Source organism: Enhydra lutris, unplaced genomic scaffold (assembly GCF_002288905.1).
Source record: "Enhydra lutris kenyoni isolate GAN:26980312 unplaced genomic scaffold, ASM228890v2 scaffoldscaffold19, whole genome shotgun sequence".
NCBI classification, from domain to species: domain Eukaryota; kingdom Metazoa; phylum Chordata; class Mammalia; order Carnivora; family Mustelidae; genus Enhydra; species Enhydra lutris.
The window spans coordinates 24,104,010-24,124,698 of NW_019154103.1; the positions used below are offsets into that span (position 1 = coordinate 24,104,010).

General features: G+C 35.9%; 1 pseudogene; it reads left to right on the forward strand.

The window, feature by feature from the left end:
- The first annotated feature begins 2,561 nt into the window (after positions 1-2,561).
- LOC111148344 lies at positions 2,562-2,880 on the forward strand (annotated as a pseudogene).
- Positions 2,881-20,689: the final 17,809 nt, after the last annotated feature.

Genomic DNA, 20,689 nt, shown 5'->3' on the forward strand with positions numbered 1-20,689 from the left:
GTTTCTAGAAAAATCTTTCAAAAAAGGGTTATTGCATTTAGCAACTTAAGATACCTGCTTTGATTAGATATTTTAGAAAACAGTGAATTTCAAAGCCACTTTATTTACTTATAGTATTATGGAAGATAGAAGTAATAGAATAGCCTTCTAGTAATATATTAAGGTGCGGTAGAGTAAGGAATTAAAGTGTGTAGACTCTGGAGTCAGACAGACCTGAATACAGAGATTGACTTAATAGCTCTGAACAAATTGTTTAACCCTGTTGAGCTTCAATTTTTCACATTCTAAAATTAGAGGGGAACTTACAGGAAAAGCATGGGTCACAAATTTAGTTGCTTATAGAGGCCAGGGAGGTAATGTAAATATGTGGTGTCTATCAAGATAGGTTTGGTCATATAGTAGTAACAGATGGTCCCCAAATCACAGTGGGTTACAACAAAGATTTATTTCTCACTCGTGCTGCCCATTTGTTATGGACTATGATTTTACTCTTCGTTGTCTTTTCTTCAGGGTCAAGGCTAATGGAGAAACCTCTGCTTGGAATATTGCCTCGTAGCTAAATGTCCAGACGTGCGAACTGCATGCTAGTTCATAAGCTTCTGCCCTAAAGTGATATATTTCCTTTCCATCTACATTTTATTGGTCCAAACAAACCCTAAGGCTACTCCAGAGTTCAACAAGGCAAGGATAGGTAATCTTCTAGCAATGAGGTAAGTTGAAGTATTTGACCACCCAAAATGCCAACTTAGTTTTACCAAGTATGCTAACTGGCTTTAACACAGTGAGTCAAGTCCCCCTGATGTCACTGTATTTTTATGTGTTGTGTAAGGAGGAATTAAAGTGCAAATATATTTCCTCTTCTAAAGGGATCAACCTCTGTTTGACTCCCATAACAGTTACTTTGAGGAAACGCTTGCTTCATGCTACTAAGTCATAGTTTTATTTCCCAAGAGAAGCCAGGACTCCAGATTTCTTGTACGTTTCCTCATTTTGAAGTGTTAGAATAGAACACATTTTTGGATTTAAGTTTAGCTCCATACTTACCATTTTGTAATATTTGAAAATCCCATATAATAGTATATGTGATATATATGTATTATATGTAATAATTAATCTACTGACCACTGTTATTTATAAACTGACATTTGCATTAAAACTAAATGGAGTTAAGAATCAAATCTACCCTAGAATAAGAATTCTGTTTAAGATAAAGTAATGATAATTTTAATAAATGATCTCCAAGTTAGGTTTAAAGATGTTACTAAAATGTTTTAAGCAGCAGCAGCAACTTTATTGGAAATACGCAATTTCAGTAGGTGACTGACTACTTTAAAGAGAATATCCTTCAACTGAATATGGAAATTCTGGCATGTTTGTTAAATATGCTCTTATTTCATAACATTCATATAGTCATTCCTGAACTGCAAATCTACTCTTAAATAATCATCATAATAAGCCATGCTCTTATTAAAATGCCAGGTAGTATGCCAGATTTTAGATTCATTAGGTATGTAACAAGCATGCCAATAAAATGGTTAGAATTTTCATCTACAGAGCTGTATGTACATTATAAAATAGCTGGGGATCATAAATCTTGTGAAAACCTGTTACTTTTCTCCTTTCCCAGTTTGTATTTCTTTGTGGCTATTTTGTTAAGAGCCTAAACTAAGAATTAGAGATCAATAGAGAGTAATATAATTGTGTTCATAGTTTAGGATTAGAGTAAATTAGAGAAAGGGTAGGTTTGGAATAATTTATAGATGTTATACACTGAACTGACCAATGGGGCTGGAAAATTAAGTAGCTTCTTTCTGCCTAATTTCTTGTAATTATTAGGTAGATAACCAACTATAGTGTAGTGAAAACAAGCCCTTGGGCTTGGTACTCAAACTGCACCCAGTCAGCATCTAGGCAATTACTGGCTTTAGTTCCCTTACTGAAGGTATAATCTATTACCTTGTATCACCTATCCTTTTCTTTTTTTTTTTCTTTTTTTGCTACTTTAGTTTTAATTTTATTTATTTTTACTCATGTAGTATAGCTTTACGTAATTTACCTCTCTAAGTGAAACAATAAAGGAAAGATAGTTTGTCTTTCTCATTTTGGGATGTAAAAAGAAATTATTAAGAAAAAATAAAGAGGGGCGCCTGGGTGGCTCAGTGGGCTAAAGCCTCTGCCTTCAGCTTGGGTCATGATCTCAGGGTCCTGGGATAGAGCCCCACATCAGGTTCTCTGCTCAGCAGGGAGCCTGCTTCCTCCTCTCTCTCTCTCTGCCTCGCCTCTCCGCCTACTTGTGATCTCTGTCTGTCAAATAAATAAATAAATAAAATCTTAAAAAAAAAAGATTGAAGGGATGAATGTAGCAAAATAATCTATTCTGTAGACATTTAGGGTACTCCCCCGAATATTCCTCTGGTTACCCTGCCAAGGCTACCCTAGTCAAAGAAAACTTTCAGTAACTTTTAAGAATCAAGCAAAAAATAGAGGTGAGTGGAACTCCTATTGCTGAACTTTGGGTGTAAGCCTGCTTGGAATAGGACCCCTACAACGCCAAATAATAATCTGGAAGGCTGTGGTCCAAGGCCATTTTTGCTGGCTATAAGCGTGGTCAACGGAACCAGAGGGAGCACACAGCTCTTCTTAAAATCGAAGGTGTATATGCTCGAGATGGAACAGAACTCTATTTAGGCAAGAGATGTGCTTATGTGTACAAAGGAAAGAACAACACAGTGACTCTTGGCAGCAAACCAGAGTAATCTGGGGAAAAGTAACTCATGCTCATGGAAACAGTGTCATGGTTTGTGCCAAATTTGAAGCAACCTTCCTGCTAAAGTCATTGGCCATAGAACCCATGTGATACTGTACCCCTCAAGGATTTAAATTTAATGAAAAGTAAATAAGCAAAGGTGTAGATTTGTTCTGTCGTAAAAAAAAAAAAAAATCAAGCGAAAAAAATTCTTATTATAGATGTTATGCTTGATTTAGTAAGATAGATGTTTGATATTTTCTCTCATATTATACTATCAGTCTCTGTATCAGAAATTGAACATTTTAAATCCACAGTCTCCAGTGTTGTTTTTTTTTTAACCTACCCATGGCATTAACATGTTACAAACCAAGAGGTAAAATAGAAGGGAAGAAATTAGGGGTGGGGGGGATCCTCCCCAAAACTTTCATGACTAGCTGCTTGAGAAATCCTGAATGCTGTGTATTCCATTTCAAGTTTCTGTCATAGAGCCATAGTATGGGCAGTTGTCTGGCTCTATTTTTTTTTTTTGTTTCTGTTTTTTACATATGACTCTAAATTTGTGTGTTTTTATTTGGATTTCTCATTATTCCTTTTTTTTTTTCCATTTAAAAAATTTTTTATTTATTTTTATTACATTCAGTCTTTATTCTTAATATACAGTTTCCTTTAGTGCCTATGCTGTGTCATCCAGGCCGATAAGGCAAAATTACTCAGATCGCTTTGGTCAAATAGGCATTTGAAGCAAAGTAAGCCAAACATCTCTGATAGTTATTTCTGTTAATCTGCCATGGTCCTTTTTGGAGCAACCAGGGGCCCCACCTATTGTTATGACCTAAGAAGGATTAGGAGTTCATTTCAACCTTTGATTCTGCTCATCCCTTTGCCTGAAGAAAGTTCGAGGGCTGTGTTGTTTGTTTGTTTGTCCTTTATCTCCAAAACAAAATAGTAAGCTTCAGACTTTAGCTCTTCTCCCCTTAAATTATGTATTTTCCCCACTGATTCTGTTGCTACTCTTCATCTGTTCAGGGTCTACTCTCCTTTTCTAAAATTTTTATTTTACTCAGGAAGCTTTTCTTGGGCTAATAGCTTCTCGTGGGTAAATCAGCTAAATTTTAGGTATTCTAGTACCAGTATAGTCAGGGAGATCCAGGAAGCCTGCATAATAACTTGTTTCCAAGCAACAAATATGTGACCTTTGATTAGCTGGTGTTGATTTGTCAGATTTGCAATACACCATACCCAAACTATGGGTTTAACAAATCCTAGGATCTTAGGTGATGTCAATACATACAGTCTTTCAGAAAAGATAAATTCTCTATCTTTTCTGCTGTTGATTATTTCTTTCTTGAACTATGGCAAGCCAGGCTCCAAAAGTAATCATCCCAATTCTTTGCTTACCCTTTTAATGGATTTCAGTATTCTGTGTTCAAAATATGGATAATTAATTTTATTTCACAATATTCCATAGTTTTGGGTTTTTTTTTTTCCCTGCAACTTCCTGTGGCTAAATAGACTTTGACAGATAGAGGTAGATTAATCAAGTTTATTTCTTATATCCATAGGAATCCACTGCTTATTGCTCCTGAATTAGTTACCTATCAAGGTACTCAACATTATTCCCAGCAAAAGCACCTATTCTGGATATCTGCTCACAGTGTTATTTACTTTTAACTTTTTTATGATGTACATGGCTTAAAAAAAGCAATTATATCTGAGGATCTGAAAGCCTAAACTATTAGTAGAACCAATGGGACTCTACATAGAAGTGTTGAAGAGCAAGATTTTTTTCTGTAGGCAGAGTGATGGCTCCTAGACCTGGCAGTGGGGGGGGCAGGGGGGTGCAGATTAAGTACATATATGCTGGTTCCACACACAAAAATTCTTGTTATATTGGCATAAGGGGTGGCTTAATTAAGCATCTCTACAGCTAGAAAGCTACATGAGCGATTATTTTGTAAACTCAGATTGAGATCCTTCTCCAGTCTAAAGATTAATCACATTGTGATTGAGAGCAGAGCTTCAGAGTCTAACAGACCTGTACTGAATTATGGCTCCATCATTTTCCTCTTGGTATCTTCAGTATTTCTTTTTTCACAACCTCCTATTCTCCACCTATACAAATAGTTCAGACTAACTGAACACTAGTGTGCTAAATGCTTTAGATTTGTTCATTCGTTCAATCCTCACACTAACTGAGAGAGAGATTATTATCCTCATTTAGCAGATAAGGATACAGAGGCTCAGAAAGATTAGAGAATTTGTTTCAAATCCAACAGCTAGAAAGTAGCAGAATGGCCTATTGAATATGAGTTCAGGAAATTTGTTTTTACTAATGTAAATCTTACTTTGTTTCCAAAGAAAGGATAAGGTTGTTTACAAATGTACATACAACAAAAAGATAAAATCTGTTTGCGGAGGTGAGGAAATTGAGGCACAGAGAAAGAAAGAATGGGTAGGAAAATAAGGTCATAATGTGATTTTATTTTCTCTTATCTGTCCTGTGAAATTCTCTACACTTGCTATAAACGTGCCATAAATGTCACTGAAGAGAGCAGCAAAGCTATTCAGTTATTGCTAGTACAGGGGCTAGAGGGAAATTTTTCACGGCTTCTCAGATAGTCATGTAATGAAGGTCCTCTGGGATACAGTAATGAACTCTTTCCTCAACGTCTTTACAATAAACTCACAAAATATATCATGCACATCTTTTAAATAATGTTTTCTAATATAGACTGGGAGCATCACACTCCAATATAATTCATTAAGACTAATTTCACAGGAAAGCAAAATAATCCTGTTTGTGTGCAACCACCTGCTGATTTATACTAACTGGAGGGTAAGTCTTAATGATATTTAAGGCAGCCTTTCCCACAATATTCTATTAAAAAAAAAAAACTATAAAAGGAATCATTTCTTCACTTCTCTGATATCCTCTTTATTTGTTCATTTGTTTGCTTTTCCTTTTATTTGTAGCTCTCTTTACTTGTAGGTTTCTCCCAGATCCTCTCCTCTTCACACTTTGATCTGTCCTTAGGCATAACTACTCATGACTTCAGTTATCATACAGACAATGTCAAATAAAAAATTGTACCAGGCAAGGAAGACTTTAGTAAAGGCTCTTACAATAGTGGACAAAATAGAGGCCAGAACAAAATCTAAATACCACTGAAACAAAGATCAGAAAGGCTCTTAAGCCCTAAAGTACTGAGGATGTAGGGGAAGTTATAGGAGTTATAGGCCGTATGTGTTTGCTAATTGGCTTTATCCGATGGGAAAATAAACTTCTCATATCTTTATAAGGAGAGATAGTTTTGCATCTTGGCCCCACTAAAGTTAGGCTCCTACTCTCCCACAAAAACTGGGGGAGGGGGTACTGTCTCCTTTGATGTTTACTTATACTTCCAGCAGATGGTTCTCAGGTCCCTAAAGAAAAACATTCTGGGTTGTAAAGCTGTCAGGAGTTCTTTGTTTTGTTTTGTTTTAAGATTTACATCTCAAATGGGCAGAGGACTTATAATTATGTTTAAGTAAATACTCAAAAAAGGTATGTAAGGAATCATGAGTTAGGAAGAGGTCTATCATTTTAATCAAGCTAAGGGGAATGGAATGTTAAGGCCATTTTGGTCAGCAGGTTGCTCACAGGTGTATATTTTCTTAAATTTCTCTGACATTTAAGTCCCGTATATTTAAACTCCTATATTTACTTCCCATACCATGTGGATGGCCCATAATAGAACCCTCAAATTCATGATCATCCTCACACAAAATAGGCCTTACTCTGTGTTCTCATTCTCAATAAAGGACATCAACAGTCATTCAGGTATGCAAGCCAGAAGTCACAGAATCTTCCTTAGCATCTCCCTCACCTCCCATATTCAGATCAACACCATGTTCACATACCCATACAATCAGAGACATTATAGCCATACACTATTTAATTTTTTCAAAGTTAAAATTATGGGGCATAAAAAAAACTTACGAGGCATATACTATATGGGCTAGATTATTAGCATCTCAGTTTGCTATTTTTGTTGTAAAATGAACAGAAATGTTCTGTTAGAAAATGCTAACTCCATGACTGGCTACTATCTCAGCCAGTGTGCACACTGAATTACAGTCTTCCAACTAGGCACATATCCTAATTAGGCTCTTCAGTTTCCGTAAGAGACTGTTAACTCTATCTCCATATCTGCGTTTGAGTCTGGAACATTATAGTGCTGGATTTTATCAGATTGATGGATCAAAAGCAACCAGCAAGAAGTTTTTTTTTCTTGTTTTGTTTTTAAAGAAGGACAATCTTTTTTTTTTTTTTTTAAAGATTTTATTTATTTATTAGAGAGAGAGAGAGAGCAAGAGAGGGAACACAGCAGCAGGAGTGGGAGAGGGAGAGGGAGAAGCAGGCTTCCCGCTGAGCAGGGAGCTCCACGTGGGGCTCGATCCCAGGACCCTGGGATCATGACCCGAGCCGAAGGAGACGCTTAACGACTGAGCCACTCAGGCGCCCCCAGCAAGAAGTTTTTTATGAAAATTGATAGTAGATATCACTGGCCACCAATTCCTCTGCATTTGAATTTTATTTTTCTGACTGGCATTATGCCTTTGCTGAAGAGAGATGTCATAAAATATTTAGCTGTGAAGGATAAGGTTATATTTACCTTGTTAAGAATGAGTAAGCTGTATATGACATCACATCATATTTTTCTTTTCTTTTTATAAGGATATGAGAAATATTTCCTCCAATTCAGTGTCAGAAATATTTGGGTTCCCACTGAACAGCTAGTTTAATATTCACTTTAGTTACTCTGGCAATTTTGTAATTGTATGACTGACTCTTTTCCTTTGCCCATAAAACTTGAAGCTGAACTAGCAGCCCTGTTTAGCAAAATACAACACCTTTATGGAATTGTTTTGTGTATTCACCTCATTCCTGAAGTATCAGTGTATTTACATGGCTACATGTGACCAAAAACTGAAATAAGAGATTCTTTTTTTTTTTTTTTCTATTATTTTGAAGTCAGGAAGTTTGTGGTTGCTAGTGCTTCTTTTATAGTCCAAGGAATTCAGGGTCAAGGTCTCTAAAAATGTCTTGGTATTTCCTTCATGGTCTCAAGATGATTATTACAGCTGTAGGAATCATGCCTTTGACAGCAAAGGAAAAGAAGAAAGAACCAGAAGAAAAATCGTTGGTCCTGATAACAGGTGATTTTTGCTAATTATTTCATATAAAACATTCTCAAAACTTAGTAACTTAAAATAATTTAGTATTATCATAGATGGTTCTGTGTACTAAGTAGGCTCAACTGGCTGTTCTTACTTGGGATCTCTCATGTTTCTGCTAAATTGTGGCTGCAGTTGGAGGCATGTTAGGCTTACTGGGCTCAATATCCAAGGTGACACATTCCCATGGCTTAGCTGATGCTGGCTGTTATCTGGGAGCTCAGCTGAAATGCTTACACATGGCTTTGGCTTTCATAGCGTGGCAGCTGCGTTCTGAGATAGTGTCTCAGGAGTAAGTGTTAAAATGAAGGCAGCAAGGCTTTTTATGACCTGGTCTCTGATGTTTGAGAATATTGCTTCTAGTCCCGTTCTGTTAGTCAAGAAAATAAGATGTACTTGGAACAAGGAAAGGAAATTCGAACCTAGCTTGTCATGCGAGAAACAGCATAGGCATGGAGACAAGGAATCAATGGTGGCCAGTTTTATAGAGTATCCACCATGATCTGCTCTCTGGCTACCAATATTCATGTCCCTTCCACATGCAAAGTAGACTAATATTCCTAAATTATGGCATTATGACTTTGGTTTAAAGTCCGGGATTCATCATTTAAATCGGGTTCAAGGGGAGATAAGGGTCCCACTTTCTCAGATGTAGTTTCTCAAGCATGATTTCTCTCTAATGAAACATTTTGAGCTAGAGCGGTAAATTATCTGCCCACTAAGCTCAGTAAGTTATCTGTTCAACACACTCAGTATTAGAGTGGTGATACACATATATGAAATTGGCAAAAAATATTTCCCAGCTTTAAAAAGAGATGGGTTCTGACAGGAGACGCATAACAGTTGCTTACCACAGGAAGTCTGAAGTCTGCCTGAGCACACAACACCACTTCCTTATGTGGGGGCCAAGTCCTGCTCCCTGGTTGGGCCTCTAGGTTTCTGGTGCTGCATTCTAAGACTTTCCCTCTTCTCCTTTAGAATTAGCCTATGTTTGCTATTGAGTAGCTTTCTCAGCCTGCTTTCTGCCTTTAAAAGGTTGGAGCCCCCTTTTTTGTTTTGAACTATCTCTGTCACTTTTAGTCCAGTTTTATTGGACTAAAAGTGGTTCAGTACACTAGGATAAAAAAAAAAAAATCCAACTTTTTGCCAAAAAGTCTTCTCTTTACTCTCGGCTAAGTCTTGCTGGTGTGGGATCATACCTTTAAGATTCTTAGGAGCCCTAATTTCTAGTTAAGAAAGTCTGTAAGACACTCAGTGATATTCATAGAAGCCTTTTTTTCTGGTTGAAGGCTTGTCATAAATACTTCTAGGGTGTCAGGAAAGGATGCTCCAAATGCACCACTGAAGTGAACTTTACCCTCTTATTATGTGTTATCAGAATATTCTGAGTTTGAGTTTTGTCCTGATGCCATTTCTTATTTTGAGAAACTTTTTGCAGGCTGCAAAGATTGGAGATGATAAACACTTCCATTTTTGAGCCAAATAAGTCCTAACTCTTTTGTTTGTCCTCTAAATTCTTCTATAAAACACTGAATATTGCCTTTTTTTAGCTCATTCTTTCTTTATCTAGATCTTATCCTCTGCATCTAACAGAAACCAATTGACAAATTCAGCATGTGCCTGCAAATTTTCTTAGCCTATCTATTCATTAGGATAAGTTTCTATTTTCTACATAACTATAGCATGCTATCACTAAACTTTGTGCCACTAAAAGGTTTCCTATTACCTAGTTTCAGAAGTTCTGAATATCGTTTCTATAACCTGTCAGTCAAATCAGTCACTAAGGCCATCTCAGGTTGATGGAAAGGGGAACTAAACCTCTGCCTATTGATTTGTGAAGAAGCATGCATGGAAAGCAACAGAAAGGATTTATGGTGGTCAACTTTGAAAATTATCTACCACATCAGGAAAGTAAAATTTTCCAGAAATCCTTAGCATTCTCTCGTTGGCCAGAATTGTTTCATAGTTTGGTAAAAGAACAGTATAGAAACTAGAAAATGTGGGCTTTTTCTTTTCTGTTCTTAAAATTCCCATTTGGGAATAGAAGATTAAGAAAATGCAGAGAAGTGACATTCATAGCTATTTTAAAATCCTGTTGATCAGGTACAGCAAGGACTTCCTGAAGCAGTAATAGAGTAAGTTCTGGGTCAGTCAATCTTTTACTCTCTCATTCCACTTTTATGGTCTCTGGCTCTGCCCTCTGAGATGCTACACAGATCTCATAATTGAGGCTCTTATATATTTTAAAAAGTAATTGCATGTGATGGTGTGTTGGGGGATCCTGGGAATAATTTCCTACCTTTTTAGTGGAACAGAGACAGTTGCAAGAGTTTACAGCCCAGACTGGATGTTTGGTCACCATACAGTTCTGTCACAACATCAGTAGATTACATCAGTCTAATCATCTAATCACCATCCTGTGGGTACAACTATAGCTAAAAATATTATCTAGTCAAGGTTTTTAACCTTGGATATTGTCTTTATGGACTGGCCATTACATTCTACCCACTCTCCCTGTTTTAACTTAATGGTTATTGCTTTGGTGTAATTTAAAGTCATATATATTTGGGGGAAGGCTAATCCCTTTATTTCATTTTTGCTTTCATACTGGCTGCATTTGCCTGACTGTCTACCAGCTTTATCTCTTACTAAGATTGCTGCTTTGCTACTCTTTCAGTGGCTTCAATTTAGGATGTAAAACATGTTTTTATTTTTTAACCTTCTAAAGCTTCAAATTATAGGATTCTCTGGCAATACAGATGTCAAACTATAAGGAGAGAGCCATTCTCTTGCAAAGTGGCATTTCCTCTTTTCTTTGCTTCCAAGTTGTATCTATTTACCTTTCACCTGGGTTCATCTAGCTCTTTTAGAATTTTCCTAAAGGTGGCAGTAGAGCCAGTACTAGCCAACATTCTCATCAGTCCAACATTCTGATCAGATCAGAGTCTGAACACTCTTTCCAACAGTACACATTCAGTCAGTGTATAGTTTTGCTTTCAAAGTTCATCACATGACTATTTAACCAAATATTTCCCATTGTGTGTAAAGCATGACCAATTTTCTAAAGTCAGGTATCTAAGACCTGGATTTTCATCTTTGTCATTAAATCAGTTCCACATTTTATTTTCTGTTACTTATAGCAACCTATTTCTAGTAACACTTACCGAACTAATGGAAGTACTTCTGTGCAAGCACAACACATTTTAAATAGTTTAATTAGTAATAGTTCATAAAATCCCCAGAAGGGCCAGAGAAAAACTATTCAACCTAAGACACTAAGAACTAGACAACAAACTATGATAGCTGCCCCAGAAAAATATACCTCTGTGATTCTACATGCTATGAGATCAAATCCCCCTGTACAAAGATTGACTGAGTGGGTTCCCATGTATTGCCACACTTCTGTTTGATATGGCAAAGCAATCTGTGGATTGCAGTTTTTAGCTATATAGTCTGTTGTACAGAAAGGCAAGCTAAAAGCTATATAAGAATGGGTATGGAATAAGCAGATTTGTAGAATCCGTATTTTTCCTTCCCTGTTGAGAGCAACATATCAAAGTGACCCATACAACATAAAAGGTTCAGCACTCAGACTTAAGTGGCATCCACACTCCACTAGTGTGGTTATAGGTATTACTTAATTTTTATATACCTTAGTATGCCTATGCTGAAAAACAGATAAGTTCGGTGTGGTGACTCTCCAGGATAGTGCAAATAGTTGTTAGCACAGTGTCTACGTGAAACCATTTCTTACTAAGTAATAGTTATTGCTATTATATATTAGTTCCACTTTGAAGCAACCTCCTACCTTAGTTTTTTTCTCAATTTGGAATCTTTGCTATATGTACTTTCAAAAGGTAATTTAAAGTTTTGAAGTCTAGTTTTAGAATAAAGTTTAGCTTTAACAAATATAAATAATTTTGAGTATTAAAATATTGAAAAGTTTGCATGAAAATCTAAGACTTAGAAAGTATCTTGGGATTTTTCAGGGAGAGTTATAAAGGCCTTCTGTAAAAAGTTTAATACCTCACATTTCTCTTTAAATTATGGATAATGTTAATGAGTCTTAATATTTAGTCACTAATTCCAGAAAATACTTTAAGCACATACTATCTGCTAATCACTCTGCCCAAGGATGAAAAGACTGACAAGATCTTCACTGAACAGTTTATATTCTAGTAATGGAGACAGATAATAAACTAGTACACAAGGATAGGTAAAATGATTACTGATCGTGATAAGTAATCGGAAGGAAGTATGTAGTTGCTGTGTTAGGAAAGTATTGGTAGGAGTAGGATAAGCCACTTAACATAGAATTCAAGAAATGAGAGGGTACATTTAAACAGACCTTGAGGAATGGAAAGAGACTTATGTGTGAAAAAACAGTGGGAACGCATTCCAGGGAATCAGAATCTCAGAGTTCCTTAAATAGAAACTAATTTGAGCCATTTGAAAAACTGAGAGAAGACCAGGACGCCCAGGGTTTAGCGATCTAGTGGGAGAGACTAGTACAAAGTTGGAAAGCCAGCATGGACTAGATTATGCAGTTACAAAGGCCTGGCCAGAAATTTGAGTTTTATTATTACTGAAATATAAATGAGAAGCTGTGGAAAGGATTAACATTGGAAGTGATTTAATCTAATTTGTGTTTAAATTTGTGTTTAAAAAGATCCCTTTGGCTGTTATATAGAGAACACGCTGGAGTGAGTTCAAAGAAAATTAGAGAAACTAGTTAAGAGGATCTTGAAATAAATAGTGTGCAGGACTAGGGTGGTAAGAGATTAAATGGAGCCAAGTAGGTGGTATGTAATACAGTTTAGACACACAACAAACCAACTGGAGCATTGATGGTTTGGGTGGGGCAGATTAAGAAAATGACTTCCGCGTTTTCTTCAGTAATCTGGTCAGTTTTAGTGTTCTAACTGAGATACAGTAGATTAGCAAAAGATTATGTTTGAGGTAAGTACTTTGTGGATGAGCAATAAATCAAGATTTTCATTTAAGATTTCAGTGAAATAGGAAGTTAAGGGTATCAACTAGACAGTTGCACTGGTATCTAAATCTGCCTCTTGGGGCACCTGGCGAGTTTAGTCAGTAGAGCAATGCAACTCTCGCTCTTATGAGTTCAAGACCCACATTGAGTATAGAGATTACTTAAAAATAAAATCTTTTTTTTTAAATATTTTATTTATTTATTTGACACAGAGAAAGAGAGAGAGAGATCACAAGTAGGCAGAGTAGCAGGCAGAGAGAGGGGGAAGCAGGCTCCCTGCCAAGCAGAGAGCCTGATGCGGGGCTCGATCCCAGGACCCTGAGATCATGACCTGAGCTGAAGGCAGACGCTTAACTCACTGAACCACCCGGGCGCCCTTAAAAATGGCTCTTGGATTGATATAAAAATATTGTGTATTGTCAATGTAAGACAATATTTAGCAAGGGGTAAAAAATGAAATCACTTGGGTAAATTGTATAGATTTAGGGAGAATGCATATGTTCACTCTCTGAGAAACCTCAGTATACAGAATTTGTAAAGAATTCTCATTTATGTTTGTTCTCAACTCATTTTATAGGTTACGGAAAATGTATATGCATGTCTTTATGAGTAATTATTTGATTTTGAAAAAAAAAAAGTCATGGGAATGGATGGGGACCCTGGTCACATAGGGAGGACCTGTAGATTTAGAAGAGAAGAGGGCCTCACTGAGCTCTGAGAAACTTCAACTTTTAAAGGTTTAGTGATGATGGATATGCAAAATTTTAAAAAAAGAACTACCACAGAAATTGGAGGAAAGTCATGTGTACTAACACCATGATTGAGAGGGAAATGGAAAATGTTTTGGGAAAGATGGAGTGGTCAACTCTATCAGATAGCTCAGGAAGTTTTAATAACATGAAATAAAAGTATATATTGAGCTCAGAAACATGAATTTCTTGTTGACCTTATTATTACTAGTTAAATGGTGGAAACTTAACCCAGAAAAAGTGAGTTTAAAACTGAATTTGAGATCAAGTTGGAGCAATACAGAAAACACTTAATTTTTTCTTATAGAGAACATGAGTGAAGAAACAGGACTTAAAGAATCTCAGTTCTTTAGAGAGCAAAGATGCTGGAGATTAGAACACAAAATTTTCTTCAAATGTAACAAGAGAGAAGGAGAAGTTGGATGCAAATACTAAGAGGATTGAAAAATCAGTAATAAAAAATGAGCGATTTTATATTTGCTTTTGATAAGATAATCAGTAAGAATAGAGCTAAGAAAATGTTTGAAAGGGACTGGGGAATAACTGTTGTGTAGGTATTGAGCTAATTATATGATAGCTGGGTAGATCCAGGTTTAGGTTTGCCAAGTGATTGCAAAAGGAAGATTGGAAGGTAAGGTATTTGGGAGTATTTGCAGAGATCTGAAAACATGAGTCTTGATGGACTGTGAGAAAGTGAAGAGATCAGTGGGTTGCTTATCTTGAAGAAATCAGAGTATTGCAGAAATTATGGGAATATTAAAAGTAAGCTTTCCAGTTGGAAAATAGCCTGGGATTGTAAAATATTTGAAATTATGATTATGAGGGTGGTAGAATTTCTGGGATTAATTCTAGCTAATCATTTAACATTTATCTTTTTTTGTTGTTATTTTTTTGTTGCTGTTTATTTATTTATTATTTTATTTTATTTTTTCAGTGTTCCAAGATTCATTGTTTCTACACCATACCCAGTGCTCCACGCAATACGTGCTCTGCTTAATACCCACCACCAGGCTAAGCCATCCTCCCACCCTCTCCCTTCCAAAACCTTCAGTTTGTTTCTCAGAGTCCATAGTCTCTCATGCTTCTTCTCCCCCTCCAATTTACCCCAATTTACTTTTCCTTTCCTTCTCCTAATGTCCTCCATGTTATTCCTTATGCTCCACAAGTAAGTGAAACCATATAATTGACTTTCTCTGCTTGACTTATTTCACACAACATAATATCCTCCAATCCTATCCATGTTGATATAGAAGTTGGGTATTCATCCTTTCTGATGGAGGCATAATATTCCATGGTATATAGGGACCATATCTTCTTTATCCACTCATCTGTTGAAGAGCATCATGGCTCCTTCCACAGTTTGGCAATTGTGGCCATTGCTGCTATGAACATTGGGGTACAGATGGCCCTTCTTTTCACTACATCTGTATCTTTGGGGTAAATACCCAGTAGTGCAATTTCAGGGTCATAGGATAGCTCTGTGTTTAATTTTTTAAGGAATCTCCACCATGTTTTCCAAAGTGGCTGCACCAACTTGCATTCCCACCAACAGTGTAAGAGGGTTCCCCTTTCTCCACATCCTCTCTAACACTTGTTGTTTCCTGCCCTGATAATTTTGGCCATTCTGACTGGTGTAAGGTGGTATCCCAGTGAGGTTTTGATTTGAATTTCCCTGATGGCTAATGGTGATAAACATTTTTTTCATATGTCTATTAGCCATTTATATGTCTTCTTTAGAGAAGTGTCTGTTTATGTCTTCTGCCCATTTCTTGACATGATTACCTGTTTTTTGGGTGTTGAGTTTGAGGAGTTCCGTATAGAACTTAGATATCAACCTCTTGTCTATAGTAGCATTTGCAAATATCTTCTCCCATTCCTTGGGTTGCTTCTTTGTTTTGTTGACTGTTTCCTTTGCTGTGCAGAAGCTTTTGATCTTGGTGAAGTCCCAAAAGTTCATTTTCACTTTTGTTTCCTTTGCCTTTTGAGATGTGTCTTTTTTTTTTTTTAAGATTTTATTTATTTATTTGACAGACAGAGATCACAAGTAGGCAGAAAGGCAGGCAGAGAGAGAGAGAGAGGGAAGAAGGCTCCCTGCAGAGCAGAGAGCCCGATGTGGGGCTCGATCCAAGGACCCTGGGATCATGACCTGAGCCGAAGGCAGAGGCTTTAACCCACTGAGCCACCTAGGAGCCCCACCTTTAGAGACGTGTCCACAGAAACTTCTGTGTCCGATGTCAAAGTGGTTACTGCCTATGTTCTCCTCTAGGATTTTGATAGATTCCTGCCTCACGTTGAGGTCTTTCATCCATTTTGAGTTTCTCTTTGTGTACAGTGTACGAGAATGGTCAAGTTTCATTCTTCTATACATAGCTGTCCAATTTTCCCAGCACCATTAATTGAAGAGACCGTCTTTTTTCCCTGCATATTTTTTCCTGCTTTGTCGAAGATTATTTGACCACAGAGTTGAGGATTCATATCTGGACTCTCTACTCTTTCCCATTGGTCTATGTGTCTGTTTTTGTGCCAGTAACATGCTGTCTTGGTGATCACAGCTTTGTAATAAAGCTTGAAATCAGGCAACGTGATGCTCCAGCTTTGTTTTTCTTTTTCAATATTTCCTTAGTGATTTGAGGTCTTCTCTGGTTTCATACAAATTTTAGGATTATTTGTTCCAGCTCTTTGAAAGATGTCGGTGGAATTTTGATCAGGATGGCATTGAAAGTATAGATTGCTCTGGGCAGTATAGACATTTTAACAATGTTTATTCTTCTGACCCATGACCATGGAATGCTTTTTCATTTTTTTGTGTCTTCTTCAATTTCTTTCATGAGTGTTCTGTAGTTCCTCGAGTACAGATCTTTTCCCCTCTTTGGTTAGGTTTATTCCCAGGTATCTTATGGTTCTTGGCGCTATAGTAAATGGAATTGATTCTCCAATTTCCTTATCTTTTCATTGTTAGTGTATAAGAAAGCAACTGATTTCTGTGCATTGATTTTGTATCCTACCACATTAGTGAATTGCTTTATGAGTTCTGGTAGTTTTTATAATAGGATGTGGATTCAAAAAATGAGTAATTGGGCCAAGACTTTCCCCCCCTCCATAGGTTATAAAAATTGGGCTTAAAGAAAAGTTTCAACTATTAAAGAATTGCTATCACTACTAAAATGTAACTTGTTAAGATTTTGGAGGTATTTCATTAATAGGTGGGAAATAAATACATATTTCACGGAAGAATACTGAACATCAAAGGACATGAAGTATATAAGATGTATGCAAAGTGTTTATCTTTTGCAGACATAAAAAATATGATGTATGAAAAAATCACCTTGGATTTAATGAACCTATTCTGTAGTTTGGCACCAATACCTTGACTTTAAAAAATGAATACCATTATCCAAAAATTTTGGTTAATAAAAGAGAATTTGAAATAATGAAGGATGATATTTGATTGTCTGGATATCATGAAGGACCTTTAATAAGTTGGGTTCATAAGTGGAGACCTAGATTTTATTTTCTATTCATTTATTTCTTTTGTCTCTACCCCAGGAGCATGCTTTTGGTCTTTAGCATGCTCCCTTGCAGAATGAGTACCTATGTATATTAGCTGAAGCCATGAAAACCTGCCAAGATTGCTGTTAGAGTCAGACTCTACATTACAGCTGTGTCTCACAGTCAAAGCTGGCTGACTGACATGATTTAGGTTTATGTTTCCGTGGTTAGTAAGCCTTGTTTTATGCAAAAATATCTGTTGGCTAGGCATCAGGGTTCATAAACATAACTGCCTCCTACTTGGAGGCATGCTTTCCCTTTCTTGTTCCTCTTCCTCTAAAAAGCTTAAAGCTATTACTGCCTTCAAAGCTTAGGGAAAAGTCAGCCTCATTGGGTAGGCCAGCTTTTGTGTTTCAGTTAAATTCTAAGCCAAGATGCATTAATTTATTTATGAACTTTGGATTTTTAAAATGTTTCACCTTGAAAAAAAAAATCCATTTCTACTCCCACTGTTTTTAGACTTGAAAAGGAAAGAGTAAGTATGTGACACAGGAAAAATTAAAATGAGGATAAGTCTTCTTCTAAAGCCCAAGAATTTTTAAAAGGTAGTTTCCATAGAGAAATACAAAATAGATAGCAAAATATTTATATCAAATAAAGGATAGGTTTTCTGAATGTGACCTTGTCATTTTCCAGATTTATATAATTGCATTTACCACTTTTTACTTTTGGAAACGTCAGTCAGTTCTGTTCAATTCAGCAGTGATTTAATGATCACTTACTACATAGGAAGTACAAGGCTGATGCGTTTAAAAGTAAAAATTATAGTTATCTGCCTAGCCCTCTAGGAATTTCAATTGTATCTAGTGCTTTAAAAGCAGTCATGTCCAGTAAATTTTTAGTTGCACAAGCCCTCTAGATTCTATTTTGAACACATGTTCTTAGGACATAGTTCACAACAGAAATCTCTGTATTTTTTCTAAACATACAGAGTCAAAAAAGCATCTTCCAAAGCTTCCAAACTCATTGTTTTGTAATGTTTCTTTTCCTTGTTCTCATTTACCTCATTATTTCCCTTAAGGTTTTATATATTGGCAAATTTTCTCTCCACTGATATTTTGATCAATTTATTTCTTCCCTTTGTTTTCAATGAATTTTTCATACCACCATCAACTTAGTATACTTTACACATTGCATTGATGTGTTGATCTTTCAGGTCGTTGATGGAATCGAGAGGAAGTTACTAAATAATTTACTGCTTTGTTTGGAAGAGCCCAAGTTTTCTGACCCTTGGGGCATAATGGGAGATCCATCTGTTTGCCAAAGATATGCCAGATGAAGCAACAGGCTCAAGATCCCAAATTTGAGTCCCAGAGTGTTGTAAAATGCATAGGTATTATTTTGGGGAGAAATGATAGAATGAATAGATCACAAGCTAAATAGTATCTTTTTCGTAACTTATTTGTTTTTAGTATATTACCAATACCAGCTCTTTTCACTGTGGAAGTCTAGTATTACCTTTAGAAATTGAACTTTTTAATTTTGTTTTCTGAAGAAAATGTTCATCATAAAAATTTTGGAAAATGCACCTTCAGAGCCCACAAATTTAAAATAACCTGATATCCTATAACTGTGACATGTTCTATATGCACATCCCCACTGTACCATGTAAATGCTTTGGCATACATATATAAACTGTTGTATAAATGGTTACTTTTTAATTTGGAAAATTAATATATGTTCAACTTTGTCAGTAGTCTTTAACACAATTATTTTACTGACTGCACATATTCTCTTACATGAAATAGTATATAATGCTTTTGACAATCATTTATTTCATTTTATATTTTTATTAGCAATACTAAAATATCTTTGCATATATAGATCTCTGCATAGATCTCAACTGTTTAGAATAAATTATAGAAGTCATGATACTAGATTAAGTATACAAGGATAACTGTTCTAACTTCTACAAATACATAGAAATAGTTTATGAGATGATAAAAGAGTATCACAGTGCTAAAAAAATATACAAACAAGAAATATTTGGATGTTAACAGTAAAAAATGAAGTCCTATGGCCCAAGAGATGCTGAACTCAGAAGCTGTTGAGTCTAGAATTTCAACCCTTGCGTATGAAAAGAGACAGCATAGCTGTTTCCTGAGTCCCAAAGCCAGGCCAGCTACGTGAGTAGTTGAAGTTTTACCCACTTGTAGGACAAACAGAATGACACAATCTCAGAAAATACTGCACAGATTGGGGTTGCCTGGTGTAAAAGAAATACTCCACTGCAAGATGATTTTTCAAGCTAAGATTTACTGACTTGAAGGTTTGGAAGTTTCTCACATGACAGTACAGAGTGGGGAATTTTAATTTGGCACTGGCTTTGACAGATACAAGCTGTTCAGTACCTGCACTTGTAGGTGGTAGTTCCATCCTGAGTCCTTGGGTTTACAATTACTCCTCTCACCATCTTGAAGGCAAGAGGAAAGTGGACAGAACATGGGAAAAAAATGGATGAGAGGTTTTCAAGCCACTTGTGAAGTGGCATTTGCTGCTTTTACTCAGAATCTTCTCACATCTAGGAGTCTCTGAGTCAAATGAATAGTGGAATAAAAGCATGCAGTTCTTAATAATAGACCAATATACAAATTAACCAATTAAAATCTTGGAATTAAAATTTAATGGTTGACATTATGAATTTTAATAGAAAAGCTCTTTAGTAAGCTGGGTACAGATATAAAATGTAAAACTGAGAAAATGACTCAGAATTTTAGAACAGTAAGAAAAGAAAATTCAAGTATGTAATTGAATTTCTAGGGCCAGCACAGAGAGCTAATTGGAGAGAGATACAATTCAGAGTTTTAATGGCTAAAATTTTTGAGACTCTAAGAAAGTTAAGAGTCCTCAACAAATAATAAAGCAAGTGGATAAAAAATAAAATATACACTTTATGCAGTCTAATAAAGTTATTTAATATCAAGGACAGGTTGAAAAACTCAGAACTTCCAAGGAAAAAAGAATGGTTAGTAATGAAAAAAGAATACTGAATTAGAGCAGACACCATCTATAATAAAAAAATGTCAGGAGACAATAGAAATATATTTTAAAACCACTAAGGGGAAATTGTTATAAACCTCGAGTTCTCTATCCAGCTAATCTTTTCAGATTATGTGTTTAATATGTGTTTAAGCAAAACATGACTAAGTGTTTGATAGCTGTGGGAACTCCAGGGAAGAAATATTAAAAGATACACTTCAATAAGAAATAAAATGACTCTAGAAGAAAAGAGTGGGAAAAAAAAGAAGGGATGGTGAAAAAATTAATTTATAAACTAAGTTGTTAAATACAAACACATGTTAAGTTTAGAAGGAGAAATGGATAGAGTATGAGAGGAGGTGAAATATACTTATATCTTGGTTTTGAACTTTGTAGGAAACCTATAAAGTTAATAAGTTTGTTCAGTATTTAAGGCTAATCACTGAGGTTAGA